We start from the raw sequence: 25,134 nt of genomic DNA on the forward strand, positions 1-25,134 counted from the left end.
TTCCCTGAGAAGAGTCACAAATTCACTCTGTTCTGCCTAGCTGACCTTTTCACATGGTCTCTGTTAGAATAAAGGAGATGGACTGTGGAAAAACAGAAATAAGTTAGCTTATTTAGGGAATGAAGAAAAGTCCTCAGCTACCTTAAATATGAATTCTGTGTAAACATAAGACTCATAGAAAGTGTGCCTTAAAATGGCTCAAGGGACCTCCCCAGCCCCAAAACATCACATTATTTCCACCCTCAAAGCTTCTCATTGACTGTCTATCATTATACTGGACTTTCTGAGTTGTCCTCCTATTTCTCTTCCATTGACTTTTGTGGCAGACATGCCTAGATTTGGATTCATGTGCTAGCTGTATGATTTTGAGAAAGATATTTAACCTCTCTGAGCTTGAATTTTCTCATCAGTAAAATGATAATGACGCATGATCAGGATTGTAAAATCAGGTGAGATTAACTGTGAGAAATGTCAGGCATGGTGCCTGGCACATTATAGGCTGTCAGTAAATGTTTATGCCCAGAAATATACAGAACTGTTGGTCCATCCAGAGGAAATGTCTTATATTGCTTAGATTACTTAACACCTTATAGTCATAGCTCAAATTTTTTTTTTTTTTTGCTTTTAAATTTCTTTCTCACATGAACTTCACATTTATTCATCAAAGCCAACAGGACAGGTATATGATTTTCAGATTATAGATAATTAAGAAATACTAAACCAAAACTAAACCCATTGCTGTCAGGTCGATTCTGACTCATAGTGTCCCTATAGGACCTAATAGAACTGCCCCACAGAGCTTCCAAGGAGCACCTGGTAGATTCAAACTGCTCACCTTTTGGTTAGCACCTGTAGCACTTAACCACTACTCCACCAGGGTTTCCTAAGTAATGCTGAAGAGGTCAAAATGTCTTGCATAAGGGGTCATCACAAATCAATCCTAAAAGAAAATGAAATGCAGGTCTCTTGATTGCTAGGCTTGGGCATTTGGTCCTATATTATATCAACTTTCTTTCGTAGAAACAATGTTCAGTTGTTTCTATGAAACAACCGTTTCCTTATTAAGGAATCTGAGTAAGTTTAACTTGGTTTTGATTCTGGTTTGGTTACACAGGAGACCCTGTATGGAGTGGTGCAAGCCACTGATTCCATTGCTGACAAATATTTGCAAGTACATATTTTTGAATAACCCAGCCTGTGTTAGTGTTTATATAAATATTCAACACACAACATCCTGCTTCTTGTTTATGCTGTTGTAAATCCTGATTTGCTATAGTGTCAAATTCTTGATTTCAGGAACGTGACTTCTCACTTACGGCGTACATGGTGAGTTTAACCCAAGTTTGGAGTTCACATTTGCCATTGATAGTATTTGTTCTTCTGGATTCTCAACAGCACCTTTTAACTATGAGTTGCCTTTCTCAACACCAAACTGTTGTCACCCGGGCATCTCCTTAACCAAATCATAGGCCCTGAAAAGATAAGAGGAATAATATAGAATGGCCCTCATGAAGTGTCTCTATTCTTATTTTGTTTATGTGGTAAAAAAAAGAAAAGAAATGCTGTGTAGTAGGTCAAAGAGTTTTTGTTAGAAATAGTCAATGAGTCAAATGACCTAAAGTAATTCAGACTCTCAAGACCTTAGGCAAGACAGCTACTCTGAGACTTAGTTACTTCTGGAAAATGGAAATCTGAATACCTGTTCTGACAGCCTCAGATGGTTTGTGTTCGTTCCAGAAAAGGTAAAGAATGAGAATACTTTATAACCACAAAATTACTTCACCAAGTGTGAAGCATCTTCAGGATAAGGAAACTGAAGCCCAGAATGGTTGTGACTTCACTTGGAAGAGGCAATGTGTATAGTGTTTTTTTTTTTTTTTTTTAACTTTTATTGAGCTTCAAGTGAACGTTTACAAATCAAGTCAGACTGTCACATATAGGTTTATATACACCTTACTCCATACTCCCACTTTCTCTCCCCCTAATGACTCAGCCCTTCCAGTCTCTCCTTTCGTGACAATTTTGCCAGCTTCCAACTCTCTCTATCCTCCCATTCCCCCTCCAGACAGGAGATGCCAACACAGTCTCAAGTGTCCACCTGATATAATTAGCTCACTCTTCATCAGCATCTCTCTCCTACCCACTGACCAGTCCCTTTCATGTCTGCTGAGTTGTCTTCGGGAATGGTTCCTGTCCTGGGCCAACAGAAGGTTTGGGGACCATGACCACCGGGATTCCTCTAGTCTCAGTCAGACCATTAAGTATGGTCTTTTTGTGAGAATTTGGGGTCTGCATCCCACTGATCTCCTGCTCCCTCAGGGATTCTCTGTTGTGCTCCCTGTCAGGGCAGTCATCGGTTGTGGCCGGGCACCAACTAGTTCTTCTGGTCTCAGGATGATGTAGGTCTCTGGTTCATGTGGCCCTTTCTGTCTCTTGGGCTCTTAGTTGTCGTGTGGCCTTGGTGTTCTTCATTCTCCTTTGCTCCAGGTGGGTTGAGATCAATTGATGCATCTTAGATGGCCACTTGTTAGCATTTAAGACCCCAGATGCCACATTTCAAAGTGGGATGCAGAATGTTTTCATAATAGAATTATTTTGCCAACTGACTTAGAAGTCCCCTTAAACCATGGTCCCCAAACCCCCGCCCTTGCTCCGCTGACCTTTGAAGCATTCAGTTTATCCTGGAAACTTCTTTGCTTTTGGTCCAGTCCAGATGAGCTGACCTTCCATGTATTGAGTATTGTATAGTGGTTTTGATTGAAGGTGGTGAACTTGGGTTATTCAGGTTTGAATTCTGACTCTAGTTTACTAGGTATATAAACTTGGACAAGTTACCTAATGCCTCTATATGTTTTCTTCATTTGCTAGATATATAATAGAAATGATAGTAATTATAGGTATTATAGGAACAAATAAGGAGCCCTGGTGGCACAATGATTAAGCACTTGGCTTCGAAACAAAAGTTGGTGGTTTGAACCACCCAGCGGCTCCATGGAAGAAAAGGCTTGGCTATCTGCTCCTGTAAAGATTACAGCCTAGGAAACCCTATAGGGCAACTCTGCTCTGTCCTGTAGGGTTGCTAGGAGTTGGAATCAACTCAATGCTATACAATACAACAACATAGGAACAAATAGGTGGGTGAATATATGTATCATACTTGGAAATGTGAAAGGCTCGTAGTAAGCACTCGATAAACATTTGTATCCAAGTCCCAAGGTCGCTTTTACAAGTAACAAATTTGAGGCTAGATTGGAAAAAAAATGATATAAAAGCCATCAGTTGTACAGTGGTTCCAATTTCATGTAAACTTTGCACAGATCAGGTGGTGTCTGCTGAGAATCTAGGACATAGGTCATTTGCATGTAGGTTTTTCCACACTCTCTGTCTTGGCCAGCAGCATCCATAGGTGAATGCTGAGATGGAAAATAGTGGAGAATAAACATGGAGAATATGGAGAAGTTCCTCTATGGCAACTGTTTAGGCATCTGGCTGGGAGCACTGTGTACCCATAAGGACCTCTGTTCAAAGCAGCTTCAGCACCATGGAGCAAATTGTAATCTTAAAGTTTCTGCAGAAAACCTCATGCTGACCTATATGTCAGGTTGACACGCCTTCAATAAAATATGGTAGGATGATTCCACCATTTGCACTTTTCTGAAATAAGTGGGTAAATAAGTTATTTGTATTTGAAAGCATAATATTTCATAATCCAAGAAGGTTAGAAATGAAAGGTATCTTACCCTCATTTACAGACTGGGTGGCCGTTTGCCTAGTATCTCCAGTCATGTTAGAACAAGAACCTGGGTTTCGTGAGTACATGTCAAGTGATTGTTATGCCATATAATTTGTTGTCTAGACATGGTTGTCCGGTTTCAGTAAATTTTAATGCTGCTTTTAGTAGATATCCTAAGATAGAGTTATATGTAGCTGGCCTTTATGCTTGAATTTCCTCATCTGTGAAATGGAAATACATCTCAATTGCTTATGAAAGTGTTATTTCTCCCACTTCAGTTTCTACTCTGTGAAAAAAAAACTAATGCTTGTATTTTTCTTCAATGAACATGTTTTTGCATTAAGTCTTGGTTGTGAAATCGACATTTAGTAAAAGGTACACATCATCTCTATAGCTGATCCGAACTTTGCATTTCCTGTGCTGTCTAAAGACTTGAGACTATGTCGTTTTCTTCATTATACCACACAGAAATCTTAGTACTATGCCTTGAGTAGGTAATCAGTGCACCTTTAAAAGAAATATCCTATATAACTGTATCATCTTTCTCAACTTGTCAGCTCATGGTTCAGGTATATTGGACTACTTTCAAGACACCAATACCCATCTTCATCCTTACTGCTAGGTGATAACTAATTATCCTTCAAAACTCAGAAGAATTTTCCAGAAGGCCATTCTTGACCACCTCCTTACCTCCAACACCCTGTGCCTGACCTAATATAGTATGTATCACATTGTATTGCAATTAACCTACATACTTATTGTTTTGCCAAACTCTACAATGAACTCCCTGAGAGCAGGAATTGTCTTAGCCAACCTGGTAACACTAAAGCCTAGCACAGTGTGTGATGCACAGTACATTCTCAATAAACATTTATTGAATGAAAGAGTGAATGAATACAAGCATATCAGTAAGTGAGAAAAGGGAGTTGTTACCTGTTGGGAGTTTTAGGGAATTTGGTCCAGTTCAATGATTTTCAAGAAAGAATGATTACTTTCTCTGACCTTACTGTCTCTCAGTTTATTGAAACATTTGTTATCCATCAAAGGGAATATAAAGTAGGCTTGGGCCTGGGATGCAATGACAGAGTAATCTTAATGGTTCTAGAATAGGGAGAGGTAGTTTGATCTAAGCAAGGAACATTTTTTCCACATCAGATCTATAGAGGTGGGGTAGGATTTATTCCTACATACACTTTGCAGTGTGAATAATTATGACCTGCATGAGCACATGACTATTATCCTAAGTTGGGAATTTGGGGGCAAGACAGGGGTTCTTTGGAGATTTACACTCCCATGTGAAAATGGCAGAGTAAACTTATACTTACTGTGGTCCAGCAGGTCTGAGTTAAGGCAGTGCAATTACTATAATGCTATAACTCCATAACCTTCATTTATTCGACCATATGATAAAGGTGGAAATTACCAGAGAACAAGATAACCTTTGATTACTACCCAAGAAGTTTGTAAAGTGGTGCCTCTTAAAATGGTGTGGCTTCATGGATGATTTGGGGTGTGATGCTTGTCTTTTCCTGTTTTTACAATAGGATTCTACTTCCTTGGAATTGTTTTCTATAGACTGAATTTTTGGACCAGATTATAAATGAGGTTAATAAAACCAAACCACATTTAGCCACAACACATAAGAACATTGAGTATACTTCAATTCCCTTTCCTGACGAGAAGGGTATTGGAAGCCTCCATGAGGAGTGATTGTAATGCTTCTTGAGCTCTTCAGATTGAAGTGCATTACACTACAAAAAAAAAAAAAAAAAGTGCATATTATATTTTCAATCCACTTTCTTACCTATTTACGTATATCTTTTGTGAAGCCAGCAAACTAGTTCTTTTAATAATTAAGCATTAGAAAAGGGAGCTGAAATGTTTTGACTCATGGGAAAGAGCTCAGTGAGTTAATGAGGGAGGTGGAATTGGAATGAATGTTTCTTTTACTCGCCTCCTTCCATTTCTTATTCACTAGACCGTGCTGCAGTTATCACCACTATAACTGATGCTGATAACTGGTTAGTCTAATAGCATGAAGCTTTAAAATGTCTTCTCCATATTTAAATCCTCATGGTATCATTTTTCTTTCTAATATGCCCTAGCAGAAAGTACTCTTAGAGAGCGGGTTAGGCCTTCATTTAAGAAGTGGCATGTAGTGGAGACAAAGTGATTGGGAGGAAACCTAGAGGTAAATTTCAGCTTAATTGTGAGTCTAGGGCTTCCTACTCCCAAGTGTGAATTAAAATGCCCTCCAAACCCCTACATTTTGGATCCTGTCCTATGCTTGATTCATTCTGCTGCACTGCTATTGGAATGACTCTCCATTAAGAGCAGTTGGGCTTCAGCTATTAAACCTTGTTCAGAAGTTACGAGCCAATCTGGCAAACCAAGGAAGGTAGCGACAAGCTGCTTCTGAGAGAAAACCCCACCAGAGCTCAGGGCTTCTGCTTTCAAGGAGTCACCATATTTTTTGTGAGTCCTTAAGGAGAACAAAGTCTTCATTTCTAAATTTTTATGCTTTGGCCCATTGACCAGCCTACTTGAATCCAAGTGAATATTGTCAAGGCTGGAGAAACTTTATGGTAAGTTTCCTGGGACTTAATATGCCAATGATCTCAGGAATTATACTTTGTTAAGAGAGATAGTTAGAATCCCAAAGCTGGGTGTGATAGGGAAGGGGCAGAAAGAGGGTTAGAAGTGAAGGAATAACCCCCTGTACAATATACCTTTGCACATTCAGTCCATTGGGTTAAGGTCCTCAGATCACTATCTCTAAGGTGGAAATATTTTTGAACATTTCTCTCCACAGTGTTATTTGCCCCAGAGTGTGTTGCCCCATCCTCCTCCATTCAGAATCCTGTTGCTCAGTTTTAACATCCACCACCACCCCCGTGCTGCCTTTCACTTCTCATCTTATTTTGCTGTTTTCCCAGAGTGTGTAAATCGCTTCTGTCTTTTTTGATATCATTTTATAACACCCTATGAAGAGTTTTATTATTTCTCTTATGTTGGAAGCAATCTCTCAATCTACTTCCTTTTGGCTTTGAAAACTGGCCAGGAGACCTGACTTGTCACCTTGACAGGCCAATGTATGAAATGAAGGAGCCCTGGTGGCACAATGTTAAAGTGCTCGCTTGCTAACCAAAAGGTCAGCAGTTCAAACCCACCAGCTGCTCTGTGGGAGAAAAATGTGGCAGTCTGCTTCTGTAAAGATTTACAGCCTAGGAAACCCTATGGGGCAGTTCTACTTTGTCCTATAGGGTCGCTATGAGTCAGAATTGACTTGACAGCAGTAGGTTTTTGGGTTTTGTATGAGCTGAAAAATCCTACTGTGTCTGAGCCAAAGGGCACTTAGAATTTCCAAACCTCCTTCCTTTCATGGATGAGGAAACAGGGTCTTAGAGGAGCTGAATGACTTAGTGAATGGCCGTTAATGTGTTAGTTGCAAACACGTGTTTGAAACCAGATTTTCCAACCTCTGAATTTTTGAGTTTTTGAACTTTAATCCACACAATAAACAAATCTTCCATTAAAGCTCATGTTCCTGAATTTTGTATTTTCATAATAGATTTTAAAAATAGGCATTCTCTATTTTATCATCAGTAAATAATATATAATGATAAAGCAATATCTTTTTATGTTTTTATCTTATTTATTTTTAATAATATTTTATTGTGTTTTCAGTGAAAGTTTACACAACAAAGTATGGTCCCATTTAATAATTTCTACACAAATTGTTCAGTGACATTGGCTATATTTTTCACAATGTGTCAACATCCTCATTATCTCCATTCTGGTTATTTTGTTTCTGGTAATCTAGTTTCCCTAGTTTCCCTGCCCTCTTACCTTCTCATCTTTAGAGTAGTTATTGACTGTTTGGAAAGCAATATCATTTTTATGAACTTCTTATGAATAAACATTTCAGAGTTTATACATTCAAATAAGTCACAGATTTCCAGGTAGTCCCTTGTAAGACTATACAATGATCCAAGTGTTGCATATATTTCTTAGAACGTTGTTTGAAATGGAGATGATTCAAGTAGTGGAAATATTTTGAAAAGAAAGACCCCATGGGGTCCCACTATGAACATATGGGCCGCAGTATAGTACGATAAGGAGCAATTTCCTACTCTTCTCGCACGAGAAACACACGGCTGGATCAGGGAAGGGATAGGTGAGAAGCTCTTTGAAACTCTTTGTCCTCTCCTGCTCCTAGGAGATCTCATCAGTAGTAACTTCCCAGAAAGCAAAAAGGAGACCCAAGGCTCCACCGCATGGTTGTATTATTGAAACCATTAGTAAGATTCCTTGCTTGGGTCTTAGGATTGTTATAAATACAGTGACAAAACTAACTGAAAACTTATAAGGATAAGACAAAAATTATACACACACAAAAAAATTTTTTTTTCCACAAAAGAAGGGTTAAATAAAGGATAACAGCAAAGAAATGTATGCATGTATTTTTTTAATGCACAATTCATAGTAGAAAATTATTGTGTTCTTTTTTTCAAAATCAAGCCTGACAGTGCTACACTCCCTGGGAGTCACTGTTTTGAAGCAGATGTGAATATAGCAGCCTAAGAGTTTAAGCCTTGATAGCCTGGGATTGAAACTTCCACATAAAGAGGTGTCTTTGAGTATCTGCTTTGTTCAATCTTCACATCCCATGACCTGGGAAACTCACAGGAAATGAATCTTTGAGGTGAATTCAAATGAGTATATATATACTCATTGCCAGAATATATATATATATTTCCCCAAATTGATTCTATCACTTGTGAATTTCAATGAATATAACTTAAGTATCATTTAGATAATTAAAAAAAAAGTACAATCTCAAATTTACTCATTTTCTGCAGCACTCTTCTGACTTAATGGAGAGCAAAGATCATTTGGTTAGTAGCTGGTAAATAGCAGCTGTTGATTTTTCACTTGAAATAACATTGGATTGAGTAACAGGGAACAAATTATCTTTGACTTTGGAAGCTATCATCTACCTCAGAGATCACTTAGTAAAATTCCTTTATTTTGCAGATGAGAAAATTGAAAGATGATGTGATTTGCTCGAGGTCACAGAGTAGGTTAGTCACAGACCTGAGATGATTATATTTGGATGTTTTACAACAACACAGGGTGTAGGTGTGTGTGTGTGTGTGTGTGTGTGTGTGTGTGTAATGATTTATCCACCTGGATCTAGTTGTTTGGTAGACCAAGTTATTTGGGTTTTAGTGTACTCTGAGTGCTGGATCTAGTTATTTGGCAGACCAAGTTATTTGGCTTTTGGTGTGCTCTGAGTGTATATGTACGCAGAGACTTACCTACATGGTAATAAAACTTCCACTTGTACCAAATCTTTTGTGAAGGCTTTTTTAGTTTTGGGGACTTCTAAGCATTATCTAGGGATGATCTTGGATTAAAAATTAAATACGATATTTAAGACGCTACCTAGTATATAAGAGACTTCCTTTCCGTACCTACCTCACAGGTTGTTTTGAGGGTGGAATGATGTAATGGATACGAAGACGTGTCAAGGAGCAAAAATGCATTTCAAAGAATTACGAATCGTTTTTATTTACCTGAAGAGTGGGAAAGTTAAAAATTGTCTGCTCTGAAGCGGCATTTAAGAAAAATCTTCTGATTGTGAAGCGACTTTAGCCCCGAAGGACATTTGCCTACCAGATAAATATAGCAAATGACAGCGAGAGATGAGGCTGAGTTTTTCTGTATGGGCCTAACGCTTCCAAACAAACATGGTGATGGTTCTGATGAGTTGTCCGTATCTACGGTGTGCAGCCCCATCTGTCTCCCGTCTTTGAACTTGGGAGAGACTTTAATCAGGCCTAGGCTTTTTGCCAAAAGGAATTTGCCTGTAAAGGATCCACTTGGTTTCTGGCTGTGCTGTGGGATTCTGTTTTATGTTCTGAGCTCATCATATGTCCCGAAATCCTGGTGGTATTTACTTATTTTATTTTCATACTTGGAGTTTGGGCTGGGAATACATGAGCGGTCTGTATGTACTGCCTGAGCGCACCTTCTCTGGAATATTTTGGGGTCATTTATAAATAACTACTATAATGAATGACTTATAAAAATCATCATAACAATAATTCCCTGAGTGTCTTTTGTAAGTATATACATTTTGAGCAGGAGAAAATTATCCTTGACTCATTTGTTTCTTTTTTTTTTTCATGGTTTGAAACAGTAGCTGTGGTACAAAGAGAGACTTCTCTGAACAAGTATATATTATCTGTGCTAGAGAAGAGCAAAGGCTAAATGAAAGAGGTTGTCAAGTTCTGGAGGTGTTGCTTCTCTCTCCCATCTGAGCTCTCACTCTTTGATTTTAATCTCTGGGCATCTCCTATGTCTCTAAGGGGGGAGTACAGATCTCTTTGGCTGCAATATACTTTCACTGTTTAGAACGTCTTTCTTACATCAGTAGTGTTTCAGCCCAACTTAAAACTTTGAAAAGAAATAAACCTTATCAGTAATTATCTTTTAACCACTTGCAAATGGTTGTATCCTCTGGGACCATTCAGGGTCCCTGTCGAACTGATCTTGGTTCTTGGTTACAGGCAACAGAAACTGTCTCTGGTTAACTGAAATTGATAGGAATTGGAAGAATATAAGGAAGATCATGAAATTTAAGGAAAAGATGAAAGATGAGGCTCAATAAAGAGGTCAAGGACCAAGTAGATGGCTAGAACACCAACTAAAGTATTGTCATGGGAACAGCCTAGTTAGGCACCACTGTAGCTGTCATTGGACACTGAGTGCCACAGCTGGCACTGCAAACTGCATGATGTTACTGGCAGTGAAGTAAATTCTCAACTGTCTTTTCTTCTGGGTGCCATTTACCCGAGAATCACAGTCTCAGTAATGGCATCTGATTGGATAAGCTTACATCTTATGCCCAGGCCCCGGCTACTAGGTTCAGAGAAAGCAAGCATATTGCCCATTCAGCTCCCATTAAGTGAGAGTCAAAGCTCTGCCTCCTACCAAGACTCCATCAATGGCAGATTCCATAGGCCAAGGAAGAGTTTTCAGAAATTGAGCAGTAAATAAAATGTCCATTATGCTCCATTTAATACAGCATTTGAGGGACTTCCACTTCTAGGAAGATGGAATAGACTTTCTATTATCCTTCTGTTGAATACCACAAAAAACCCTGGTCATTATATATAAAACAAACATAAAACTCTGATGTAGAGAGAAAGAGGCAGATGGCTAAGGAACTCAAGACCAGAGGAACAATGCAGTGGTGAGTTTCCTGGGTTTTCTGTGTGTCTCATATATCTCAGACGTGGAGCTAAAGAAGCTAACAACCCAAAATGCCCAGAGGTGCACACAAAAAGAACAACAACAATTATCTTCTCTCTCTAGCCAAAAGACCAGGAAAGGTTATTATCTTTGGTTTAGACAGCAACCAATCTACTCCAGGCAAACATCACAGAAAAAAAAGATAGCTCCACCCAACACACACCAGCAAAGGTCAAGTGGAAAGCCTAGACTTCCACTCTCACGGGACTGTAATGAAGTCCCCCAATATCCCAATTATGGTAGTACAGAAAAGGCCAAGTAGGGAGTGGGAACTTTTTTCCCCAGTGGCAGATAATGAGTCTCCCCCTCTGTGGTGTCAGTGGAGACCACGTGGGAAGGCCAAACTTCCATTCTGGCCCAGTAGGCCTTGAAACCTAATAGAATTTTCCCCACTGGGTTGTAAACTTTCTCTAGGCAGCACTCTTTTCTTCCTTCCCGTTTTTCCCTTTTGGAATGAGAAAGTCTGTCCTACACCTGTCTCACATTGTACTTTGGAAGCAGAGAACTTGTTTTCTAGTTTCATAGGTCTGTAGATACAGAGGAGTTTATCCTCAGAATGGATAATTCCCAGCTGTCACCTATACCTGATTTAGATGATGAAGTTTGGAACATTTTTGCATTATGATATTAGATATTTTGGGTTGTGAAGGGTCCTTGGTTGATGTATTGGAATAAGAAAATGATGCCAGAGATCAAGATCACGTAAGTAGGGTACAGAACAAGTTCTCAAGCATTCTGCTTTGGGGATGTTGGAGTCTGAAGGCACCAGAGATATCATCTTGTCTAATCCATTCATTTTGTAGATGATAAAACAGTGGCCCAGGAAGTTGTCTTTGGTCCAGGATCACATTGCTGCCTAGTAGATGGGCTTAACTTTGAATACCACCTGTCCTGGGTCTTACTCCCACAGGCTTTTCATCCATAACAAAGTGGGAAATAGCAAGAAAGACTTTCCATTATAATTATCAGTGCAGCAAAAGAATGATGTTGGCAGTTATTCTGTAGTTTAGATCAATTCTTACTCTATTTCAGCTATCTGTCCTTAGGATGGAGAGTGAATAAGAAAGAACTGAGCTAAGAGGAGAAGGGAAGAGCCATAGCTAATGCTGCAGAAAGGTCAAGGCAAATAAAGACAGAGGGAAAGCATCTGACTTTTTTGGGAGAAGTTCACTGGAGACATCTGCAAACTCTATGGGGGGAAACCAGGTAAAAATTGCAGAAAAAGTTTGGTGGTGGTGGTCGAGGAGGAGGTGAGTCGATATGGAAACTAGACTTCTCTTCTGACTGTATGGGTATATAACCAGGATGAAATGGAGAGACAAGGATAGCAAGATTTACATCCAAGTGCTGTTTCCCTGCTTATGTGCTAAGATTCAAGCCTTAAGTAAAATTAATAGCCTGGCTCTTACATTGTTTCAATAGAAAATTGGAGTTGGAGTGATTTTCTCAGTTTCCTTACCTTCATTTTTCCAGACTCCTGTTATAGTCATCAAAAAGAGACTCAATAATTGTATTCGGAATTTTAAATGGCAGTGGGTTCTAATAAGTGTAATTTGGATTTGGAGCAAGTCACTACCTCTCAAAATTCAAGTAGATTTAAATAGATTTTATCACTTCCAAACTCTTTAAAAACAATAGTCTAATGTGCATTATGCACCTTCAAGGGAGAGTTATAGTATGCACAGGGGCAGATTATCCAATAGGCAAGGTAAGCACAGTGCTTACCTTGCTTACCAGATCCTCTGTAGCAAACAATTTCACATTTTTCCACCACATCAAAGAATCTGCTTCTAGGTATGGCCGGCATCTGTCTCTCTCCCAACCCCATAGCACCTTCATACAGAATCAAAGCCTCTTTTTAAATTTACAATCCCTGACAGGCGCAGATGACCCAGTAAGCAAGGTAAGCATGGGCTTACTTGTGCTTACTTTTCAGTTTCAAACAGTCATAAAGGCCCCTGTCTTGTGGGAGCATGCACTGTCAGTAAGAAAGCAGCTTCCCAATGAACCTGAGAGGCAGAAAAGTTTGGTGGGCAGCCTTGTATCCCACCAGTCAGGAAAAGGTTATCATCAGGTTCCAGATTAAATGTGCCTAATTCCTTGATCCTCCATGTTTGCATAAATGCTCTCCCTACTTGTTCTCAAACACTTTGTATTTCCCATATTTTGTCATGCAAATTTGTTCAAATTATAGGACATGTGTACTAGTTTGTCTTCTATAATAGACTCTAATCACCATGACAACCAGGTCTATATAAAAACAGCATAGCATTGTGTGGTATAGTATAGTAAGGATACAGCTCCTAGACCCATGCTTCATAGATTTAAAGCCCATCTCTACCACTTATAGGGTCGTTACAGGGTTGCTATGAGTCGGAATCAACTCGATGGCACTGGTTTGGGTTTTTTTTTTTTTTTTTTTTTTGTCTACCACTTATTAACTAAGAAGCTTCAGATTAGTTACTTGAATACTTCAGTTAGTTCATTTTCAAAATGAGAATAAAATAGTGTGTACATTATTTAGTTGTTGTGAGAGAAAACACAGGTAAAGCACCTAGAACAATCCCTGACCCTCCATAAGTGTTACTCAGTATTATTAGACTCATTCATGGATGTGTTCTCAATGCTGACATATAGAAGAGGCCCCTAATTTCCTATAGAATTAAAAGGCCCAGGAGCAGCTTAAATGTCACCTCCTCTGAAACTTTTCCAGATAGCCCATATGGAAGAGTCTTCCTCCAAACCCTTATGGCACCTCATGTCTACTGTTTAATAGCACTTCTCACCTACTACACTATATCTAGTGTATGTTTTTTGCATGTCTTTTTTCCATTACTAAATCAAAGGCTTCTAGATGGCAGGTGCCATATTCATCTCTCTACCCACCATAACACCTAGCACAGAAAAAATTTGTTAGACTCAATAAATCTCTTTGAATACAGGCTGGAAATGGAGGGTGAGATTGAAAAGAGGGCTTGAGTTTGGATGTTCAACTAATAATTTTGAATGGAGGCTGTTGAAAGAAAACACATACGCACAAACACCCTAACAATAAGTGATCCTATGAAAGGTTGGTGAATCTTACCATTGGGTAGTCTGTTCAAACACTGTCACATATAGAGAAAGCTTCATGTCATAAAAGCAGAGCCAGCTGATGCAGCCTTTGCACTGAAAACCATGGGCAAATCTTGGCTCCCCGCAAACAGCTGCTTTTGTCCAGGAAGTAGAAAGACCACTGTGGGATTTTTACATGGTCCTTGGTATAAAGCCCTGTACACTGCATGATTGATAAAGGGGAAGACAGAAGCTGTTCTTCCAAGAGACATCACTAGATTATAAACATCCAAGGCTAATTATTTCTAGTTCAGAATATTTAACAGGAAATGGGAATACGTAGAAAATTATTCACATGCCTATCAATTTGTTGGAAAGATGACAGTACATCATGTGGAATGTTCAGAGAGAAAATAGAAATAAAAGTTTATAACAAAAAGTAAAAGTGAATATTTCTGAGAAAGTTTTCTGAAGTATATGCTGAGAATAAAATGTCTACAGCGTTGGTCTTTCTAAGAACACATATGTCCCAGTGGCTGTGAAGAGACTTGGGGGGAGGGGGTAGAATTAGTGGGACAATGACGTGTCCCTCTGAACTCTATAAGGGTATGCTTGCGGGAGGGGGCAAGAAAAAAAAATCCATACTACCTATGGAAAATCCAACAACACTCAATGATTCAGCATGCTTCCGTTAATGAAAATACACGGTATGCACCAAAAATTCAAAGCAGAAAATAATTGGGTCTTGAAAGGGATAAGTAAGGAGTTTGCTAGGCAAAACCGGGAATGAATATCAGAGGAAACTGATGGGGTCAGAGTAAGAATTTCAGCAAAGAGAATGGTATGTTGAAGGAGCATGGCCATTTGAGAGAGCTATTTCCTGTGATTCTAGGGTAGAACTGTGGCTGTAATAGCAATTATTAAGCAGATTTGCTGTAAAAATTAAATGAGAAAAAGTTTACAAAGTCTGAAAGAAGCTAAGCCTGGGCTGGCAAATATGAGCTGTTCTTTAGCCAACTGTTACATGCCCTCCACCCCCTTTTTTCACCTTTAGTCATGGTGCTGAGGAATTCATTCTCAGCTTTTTTGTTTTGAGGGCTCCTAGATCATAAGGCAGTAAAAATCATTCAAAACAGTGCTGTCATTTTTTTTTTTTTCCTGGAGTCTAAAAACAAACCTCACAAATTTGGAAAATCAAGATGAAATCCACTGGGTCATTTTCTCCCAGGAAAAAATATAAGACAAGGATAATAACCCCGTGCAATACTTGAGGCCATACCTTCTGAAGAGGCCAAGAGAAAGGAGAAAGGAAAAAGATAAAAGGAAAAAGGAAGAGAACAAGAAAGATAAGAAAGGATTTGTTCAGTTTAGGTGATGTCATAGGCCCAGGCAGGGTTGAAACACCACACAATTTCAGGGAGTGCCATGCATGTTGTAATCTAGGGAGCTATGTGGTACATGACCTGGACTCCCATATGGGGTGGCACTGTGCCAAAGGTATATATATGACATGGAGGCATGTTATAGTTCATTGGAAGAAATTTTTGACTATTAGTGATGTCCAGCATTACAGTCAGTTAGATTCTTGTCTTAGGCTGGGTTCTCTAGAGAAGCAAAACCTGTAATGCGTATGAAAATATATAGAGAGAGATTTATATTAAGCAAACAGCTCATTCAGTTGTGGGGGTTGGAATGTCCCAAGTCCTTGGATCACAACAGAATCCTTTCACAATTCATGGAGCCGCAGAAGCTGGTTAACCCAAGATGAGCAGGCTGGAGAACAGGGATCCCGCTCACAGGTTGTGATGGTCAAGGAATCTCCAAGGTCAGCAGGTAAGACAGCAAGGTTTCTCCTGAGTCAGCTGAAAAAGGGACTGGCAAACCCAAGACAGGCAGGTCAGGGAGCAGCACTGTTGCTCACAGGTTATGAAGATTGGCGAATCTCAAGATGGACAGGTAAGTTCCTAGCTCAAGTCCCAAGAACCAGAGCTCAGACAAGAGACAGCTGCTGGATCCAGAACAAGCCAACAATCTTTGCAAGGTGAGGAGGAAAAGGAAGTAGACGTCAGAAGGTGGAGAGGTGAAGGCTGAGGGGGTGGTGAGCCACCACGGGCCCCACCCCTGCTGGTACCACTCAGCAGAGTCCATCATGGGGATGATCACATATCAAATTTCAACAGGAAAGTGATCACAACATTTTACAACTGCCAAAACACTGAGAATCATGGCCCAGACAAGTTGACACACAATCTTAACCATCACAATTGGGAGGGAATACTACCCCTGTCACCAGAAGTTTCCATCTATCAGGGACATTAGAGAAAGGTTAAGCTACTTAAGGTTTATTCCGACTCTTGCCAAATTTCCATTTTTCCGTGATATTTATATACTTTTAGATTTTTTTTGTTTTAAATGTCTTTATCTCTGAACATATATATATACATATACACATACATGCTTAAATATACATATATATTTATATTCATTATAAAATAAACATCTCTTTTTAAATGTAGAATATATACTGCTGCAGCTGTATATCGACATCGAACTGCCAGAAATTCAGGCCAGGTTCAGAAAAGGATGTGGAACCAAGGTTATCATTGCTGATGTCAGATGGATCCTGGCTGAAAGCAGAGAATACCAGAAGGATGTTTGTGTGTGTTTTATCGACTATACAAAGACATTTGACTGTGTGGCTCATAACAAGTTATGGATAACATTGTGAAGAATGGGAATTCCAAAACACTTAATTGTGCTCATGAGGAACCTTTACATAGATCAAGAGGCAGTTGTTTGGCCCATACCTATTCAATCCATATGCTGAGCAAATAACTCGAAAGCTGGACTATATGAAGAAGAATGGGGCATCAGGATTGGAGGAAGACTCATTAACAACCTGAGTTATGCAGATAACACAACCTTGTTTGCTGAAAATGAAAAGGACTTGAAGGACTTACTAACGAAGATCAAAGACCATAGCCTTCAGTATGGCTTGCACCTCAACATAAAGAAAACAAAAATCCTCACAACTGGACCAATGAGCAACATCATGATAAACAGAAAAAAGACTGAAGTTGGCAAGGATTTCATTTTACTTGGATTCACAATCAACAGCCATGGAAACAGCACTCAAGAAATCAAACGACACATTGCACTGGGTAAATCTGCTGCAAAGGATCTCTTTAAAGTGTTGAAAAGTAGGGATGTCACCTTGAAGACTAAGGTGTGCCTGATCCAAGCCATGGTATTTTGAATTGCATCATATGCATATGAAGGCTGGACAGTGAATAAGGAAGACCAAGGAAAAATTGACACCTTTGAATTGTGGTGTTTGCGAAGAATATTGAATACACCATAGACTGCCAAAAGAATGAACAAATCTGTCTTAGAAGAAGTACACCCAGAATGCTCCTTAGAAGCAAGGATGGCGAGACTGTGTCTTACATACTTTGGACATGTTGTCAGGTAGGATCAGTCTCTGGAGGAGGACATCCTGCTTGGCAAAGTACAGGGTCAGTGGAAAAAAGGAAGAACCTCAACGAGGTAGATTTGACAGAGTGGCTGCAACAATGAGCTCAAGCGTAACAACGATTGTAAGGATGGTGCAGGACCGGGCAGTGTTTTGTTCTGTTGTGCATAGGGCCATTATGAGTCAGAACTGACTCGACGGCACCTAACAACAACAGAATATATAGAAAAGTAGAAAAATAATATTTTACCCTTAATTCCACTACCAAAATACGTGCAGGCTCTAACTTTTTGATTTTTTTTTTTTCTGTTTCTTCTTTGGTGTCTATTTGTTGTTTTTCTTCCCCATAGTGGCAAGTGGATAATATTAATCTTGCTTTTTTCCTAGTCATACAGTTTCAATGTATTCAATTTAAAATATTTTAATGGCTGCCTACAATTCCATACAAAGTTACCTAGAGTCCTACAGAGTGAAAGCTTCTGTGTTGTCTTACCCTTCTAACTCAGATCAGAAGCTGCTCCCGAAGTCCACTTTTCAGACAAAGATTAGACAGGCCTATAAAGCAAACAATAACACACATGAGGAGCATGCTCCTTATTTCAACCAAATATAGGAGACCAAATGGGCAACTCCTGCCCAAATGCAAGAAGAGAAAGCAGGAAGGGACAGGAAAGCTGGATGAATGGATACAGGGAACCCAGAGTGGAAAGGAGGAGAGTACTGTCACATAGTAAGGATTGCAACCAATGTCACAAAACAATTTGTGTATAAATTTTTGAATGAGAAAAATATATAAACACGCGTTATCTGAAGAAGAATTTCAAGCTTAATATGTTTAGATTTTGTAGTTATGAGTCAATGTGCCTCTTAGTTATTGGATAATACCGCCTTTGAGCATTAAAGGCAAAATCAGTGACATCCTGACATGTATTTTAGCACCATCAGAACTGCCAGTTGATCATGACCATGTGAGTAACACAAAAGGGTCTTTAAAAGGCATTGTTGAAGTTATGTGGCAATGTTATTGTTGTTCAGTGATATTAAGCTCGTGTGGCATTACATTTGTTAATCTTTACATCAAATTATAAGAAATCAGTTTTGAAATGTCATGTGCTTCCAACAGAGGACATTTGTCTTTTCTCTGTAGATTGAAGGTGGACATATATAGGGTCATAAAAAAAAAAAACAAACTGATCTAAGCACAAGGGAAATGGAAGGATCCAAGGAAAACAGAACATGCTCTTTGAGGCAATGTCTGTATTATTTAAGAAAACATAGGCTACCTTCCTTCCTTCCCCATTTCTAAATTATTACATACAAATAACCACCCAACTTGATTATTGACAGCACATCCTTATCACTTTTACTCCACAGAGCAGGGTTTCCCATAAATATTCATGGAAAAAAATTTCCTTCTTCCGCATTCTAAATCCTTGCTTGATGGTAAGGAGTTAGATTTCTGGCACTGTTCAATGTCAACGGCACTGCAGCTTCCTCTGAATGAAACATCTTGACTTCCTGGCCATCTGCACAAATGCAGCTGTAGGTGCAGGCTTCACAGTCTTAGATCAAGAAGCCAGCATTTGACAGAATCCTGCAAGTTGACAGACAGACATACAGACACACACAGATAACACATACTCACAACATTCTACATCCCAGTCTTTGGAGCTATGTTACTGGTGCACAATCTTTAAGTAGGTAGAGAAAGCCACAGTATGTGTGTGCCCGCAGTGTCTCTGGATGCAGAGGTACACGGATGTATCTTCAAATAACGTACAGTCCTTTCAAACCCACAGAAGTATTAAGTAAGTGACACTTCTATTACACTGATTGACGTTTCATTATCTAAATGCGTAGCCTTCTTTTTGCTTTGGGATAATTAGTTGTCAGTTCCCTAAAGCAATTACATTTTCGGTGTTACCCCAGTTCTACAAAGGGCAATGGGGGACATTAAAAAAAAAAAAAAAAACTTACATTCAGACAAAACAAAAGGCCTGAGAAGTGCATCCTGATCTCAGAGGGTTAGCCCACTAGAAATAAATAAATAACACAGACCTAATACGTTACCTGCAGGTAGGAAATGAAAAGAAATGACTTGAATCAGGATCTCACTAGTGAATACAGGGGTTGGGCAAGATCACTGAGCCTTTTCCCAGAAGTGAGAGTTGTGATTCTAAGAGTTGGTTGCATTTATAACTAAGCTGACATGAAGTTTTTATCAAAGTATGGTTACCTCACCTAATCTTGCACCTTATCAAGAAATTGCTATTTGATTTTGAACATTTGTGTGTTCAGGGTCTCCTCCAAATTTCTAGATTTTTTTTTTCTGCTTATTTCTTCTCAGTAGCTTTATAGCACATAAAGAAGCAATTTTATTTTTCTTTGGTGCCAGGCTTATTATTGAATTTTTAAGGTCAGTTTCACTCTGTAGTACCTCTATATAAAGAAAAAGCATCAGGCAAGTGGAAGTGAAGATATAGAGAAAACACAAATGTGAAAGATACACAAGGAGAACACAGAATCTGTCTTCAAAGGAGGTAGGTTGATATTCAAACTTCTTTAAGCTGGTGATGGCCACAGGTAGAGTAACGAGAAACCAAGAGAGAGAGGAAGGGACTGACCTAAAAGGGGGAAGCCCTTGCTTAAACTGTCAATATAGGGCATAAACGAAATCGCTAAGAGCGAGGACCTAAGTGGAGGTGAGTGTGCCAGAAAGGAAAGAGCCATAAAATACTAGAGTTAATTGGACCTTAAGGATCATCAAGAACAACCACTTTCATTAAGTCAACAAGTACTAATTTAGATTTTAATATGCACCAGATGATGAGGTTCCAGCGTGAGCAGGAAACCTCTCCCCTCACTCATGATGCATAGTCAGCCACTGGGGAAAGAAGCCATGAAAGGGACAGTGACTTACTCCAGGTCACAGAGCTGGTTTGCAGCAGAGTGAAATCTGGAATCTGGGTCTCTGGAATCCTTAAAAGACAAATTCAGCAACCACCTGTGTTAGAACAACTGTCTGATCAGTTCCTCTGATCAGAAGAAGGAGCCTTGGTAGTGCGGTGGTTAAGCACTCAGGTGCTAACCCACCAGTGGATCCATGGGAGAAAAGACCTGGTGATCTGCTCCTGTAAGTGCCCTCAAGTCAATTCTGACTCATAGTGACCCTGTAAGGCAGAGTAGAACTGCTGCATAGGGTTCCCTAGTTTGTAATCTTACTGGAAGCAGATTATTAGGTCTTCTCCTGCAGAGTGGCTGCTGAAGCAGTTCTACTCTGTCATATAGGGTCGCTATGAGTCAGAATTCACTCAACAGCATGCAACAAAAACAACAAAGATCAAAGGACTTAAAATCTTAGGTTTGGGGTCTTTGGAACTGAGGCTCAGTTCTTTCATTAAAAAATTCAGACACTCCAACAAGGCTGGCATTAATCCAAAAAACACAAAATATAAATGTTGGAGAGGCTGTGGAGAGATTGGAACAATTATACACTGATGGTGGGAATGTCAAATGGTACAACCACTTTGGAAATCGATTTGGTGCTTCCTTAGAAAGCTAGAAATAGAACTACCATACGATCCAGCAATCCCACTCCTTGGAATATACCCTAGAGAAATATACCCAACAGATATATGCACCCTCATGTTTATTGCAGCAGTGTTTACAATAGCAAAAAGATGGAAACAACCAAGGTGCCCATCAACAGATGAATAGATAAATAATTATGGTATATTCACACAATGGAATACTACGCATTGATAAAGTACAGTGAGGAATCTGTGAAACATTTCTTAACATGGAGGAACCTGGAAGGCCTTATGCTGAGTGAAATTAGTCAGTTGCAAAAGGACAAATGTTGTATAAGACCACTATTATAAGAACTTGAGAAATAGTTTAAACTGAGAAGAAAACATTCTTTTGTGGTTACGAGAGAGCGGAGGGAGGAAGGGTGGGAGAGGGGCATTCACTAATTAGATAGTAGATAAGAACTACTTTAGGTGAAGGGAAAGACAGCACACGATACAGGGGAGGTCAGCACAATTGGACTAAACCAAAAGCAAAGAAGTTTCCTGAATAAACTGAATGCTTCAAAGGCCAGCGTAGCAGGGGCAGGGGTCTAGGGACCATGGTTTTAGGGGATATCTAAGTCAATTGGCATAATAAAACCTATTAAGAAAACATTCTGCATCCCACTTTGAAGAGTGGTGTCTGGGGTCTTAAACGCTACAAGCAGCCATCTAAGATGCATCAATTGGTCTCAACCCACCTGGATCAAAAGAGAATGAAGAACACCAAGGACACAAGGCGATTAGGAGCCCAAGAGACAGAAAGGGCCACATGAACCAGAGACTACATCATCCTGAGACCAGAAGAACTAGATGTTGCCTGGCTACAACCGATGACTGCCCGGACAGGGAACACGACAGAGAACCCCTGAGGGAGCAGGAGAGCAGTGGGATGCAGACCCCAAATTCTCATAAGACCAGACTTAATGGTCTGAGACTAGAAGGACCCCGGTGGTCATGGCCCCCAGACCTTCTGTTGGCCCAGGACATGAACCATTCCCGAAGCCAACTCTTCAGACATGGATTGGACTGGACAATCCATGGTTGGATCTCTCAATTGGTTGGAGAGGGATGCTGGTGAGGAGTGAGCTTCTTGGATCAGGTGGACACTTGAGACTATGTTGGCATCTCCTGCCTGGAGGGGAGATGAGAGGGTGGAGGGGGTTAGAAACTGGCGAAATGGACACAAAAAGAGAGAGTGGAGGGAGAGAGCAGGCTGTCTCATTAGGGGAAGAGTAATTGGGAGTGTGTAGCAAGGTGTATATGGGTTTTTGTGTGAGAGACTGACTTGATCTGTAAACTTTCACTTAAAAAAAAAAAATTTAAGCACAATAAAAATTATTTTAAAAAATTCAGACAATAATACTCACCTCCTAGGGCTGTTAGAGGAAATCTAATGAAATAATATTTGAAAGTCCTCATGCTCACATTATTTGCTATGAAATATGCTCAGTAAATATTTGTTGTAATCTCTTGCTCTAATATATGTGACTCTCAAGAGAAGTACAATATTATTTTAAGTAATAGTTTCTGCAAGTCCATATATGAATTGTCTTAGTCATCTAGTGCTGCTATAACAGAAATACCACAAATGGATGGTTTTAACAAAGGGAAGTGTATTCTCTCACAGTCTAGGAGGCTAGAAGTCAAAATTCAGGGTGTCAGCTCCAGGGAAAGGCTTTCTTTCTTCGTCAGCTTTGAGGGAATGCCCTTGTCATCAATCTTCCCCTGGTCTAGGAGCTTCTCAGTGCAGGAACCCTGGGCCCAAAGGATGTACTCCTCTCCTGGTTCTTCATTCCTGGTGCCATGAGGTCCCTCTGTCTCTCCGCTAGCTTCTCTCTTTTATATCTCAAAAGAAATTGACTCAAGATACAGCCTAATTTTATAGATTGAGTCCTGCCTCATTAACATAACTGCCTCTAATCCCGCCTCGTTAACGTCATAGAAAAACAAAAAAGGTAGGATTTATTACACATAAGAAAATCACCTCAGATGACAAAATGGGGACAATCCCACAATGCTGGGAAACATGACCTAGCCAAGTTGACGCACATTTTGCAGGGACACAATTCAATCCGTGAGAGTCACTGAAAAAAAAAAAAAGAAGGAACTTGAAAATACAGAGAATTGAAGCAGATGGACCTGGATATCTCAATTTTGGTTGGTGGCTGCCTAGGACATCCTAATACCCAGCCCCACCAAGAACACTGATTTTTGTAAATAGAGCTCCTTTAATTTAATAATATCCAAATCCTCTTTCTGGAGACTCCCTAATTCTGGTTACTATTTTTTTTTTCCCAAACACAAGTTGTCCTATGCCTAATCAGGTATTATTTTATAGATTACAAGTGTTTGAGAAACATTCTCAACCAAATAACAAACATATTGAGTAAACAGCGCCTTTGGCCCGAAATGGACATTTTTTTACTCATTTCTAAGAAAACTTAGAAAGCAAAACACACGCTACAAACACACACACACACATTTCTCTGGGAGAATATTTTATCTCCATAAATGAAGGTGGCTTTGGTACAGGCAGACATAAAAACAGACTTATGGTTCATCTTTCCAAGCGAAGGATTCAGCTATTTCCCTACCTTACAAATGATTTCTGTGATTGGTCTGAAACCAACAATGTGTGCCATTTGTTGGTCCATTACTACCTAAATTATATATGACTACTTGATTCTAAAACGGATTTTCCTTTTCCTCTTACAAGGCTTTATTTCACATATTTGTTTTAATTTTGTCATAACAATTTCTACAATCTGTATGCCAAATTGACACAAAATGAAATTTCTAGCCACAACATGTGCATTTAATTTTTTTGTTGGTTAATTTAAAATGTCAGTTTCCTTTAGGGGGATGAATTTCAGGCAGTGCCACAAACTATTTCTGTGGTCTTGGCCTAGTCACTTGGCATCTTTGGATATGAATTTTCTCATGAAATGAAGTTAGAGATTAGTTGGTTTCTAAGGTTTATTCCAGTTTTGACCTGAAAGGATTCTATAAGTTCCTCTAACACCAGGGGAGGGTGGAATCTAGGGAAAAAAAAAGAACCTATAAAATGGAACCATACATGTCCCATCCATGGAGTAGAATAAAAATGAAGCCATATAGGCTTCTTAAAATAAGAATAGGGAAAAAGTCTATAAATCTCACTGAAAAGATATATGTGAATGACTGACATCCAGAGGCTCAATTATAGGTGACTCTTGGAGAGTTATTAACTGCGAAGCATGCCAGCAATAATGGGTAATCACCTTAGAAAATCCAGCCTGGCCTAGCTTGAATGTCTCTTGTTCCCATTCATAGCCTATCATTTTAAAAAGATCCATCATTTAAAGGGGAAACATAAAATATGAACGCCATAGTCTAATGAAATGACTCTCTCATCAAAATTAAAATTATGTATTAAATCTACACGAAGTGGCACAGAGGGAGGTAGAAGCACAGCCAGGCAAGGGAAGAGTCTGTGTTGGCTTGCATTTTCCTCAATTTCCCATCTGACCCCTTCTCCCCCTCACCCCTGGGGAAATATGGACTGTGATAAGGAATGTAATGACCAGCATAATGTGGATTGCCTACTCATATCCCTTTAATCCAATTAGAAACACGTTTAGGGCTCCTGCATTGCTTATCTGTTGCAACCACTTTTCCTCACCCAATTTATGCTCGAATCTATCAACACCAGTTAATGCACACTGATGTTCAGGGTCATTCAGCATTTTCTCTTCTCGCTAAATCTCTCAAGAACCATACACATCAACACATTCACTGTCACCCAGACCAGGCTACCTCTTGACAAGCTTTCTCTGTAACTCTTGCTCTTCCTTCCTGTTCTTTGCCTTTTTCTTTCTCTTCTTTCCTTCTTTTAATTATAGGGAAGGGAAGTGCTCATTGTTTTGAAATTAAAAAGATTGATAAAGTCTATCTACCTACTCTAGTGTTAAAAAAAAAATCTGAACAGATAATTGGTGCACCTG

This window comes from Loxodonta africana, chromosome 7, assembly GCF_030014295.1.
Source record: "Loxodonta africana isolate mLoxAfr1 chromosome 7, mLoxAfr1.hap2, whole genome shotgun sequence".
Taxonomy (NCBI): domain Eukaryota; kingdom Metazoa; phylum Chordata; class Mammalia; order Proboscidea; family Elephantidae; genus Loxodonta; species Loxodonta africana.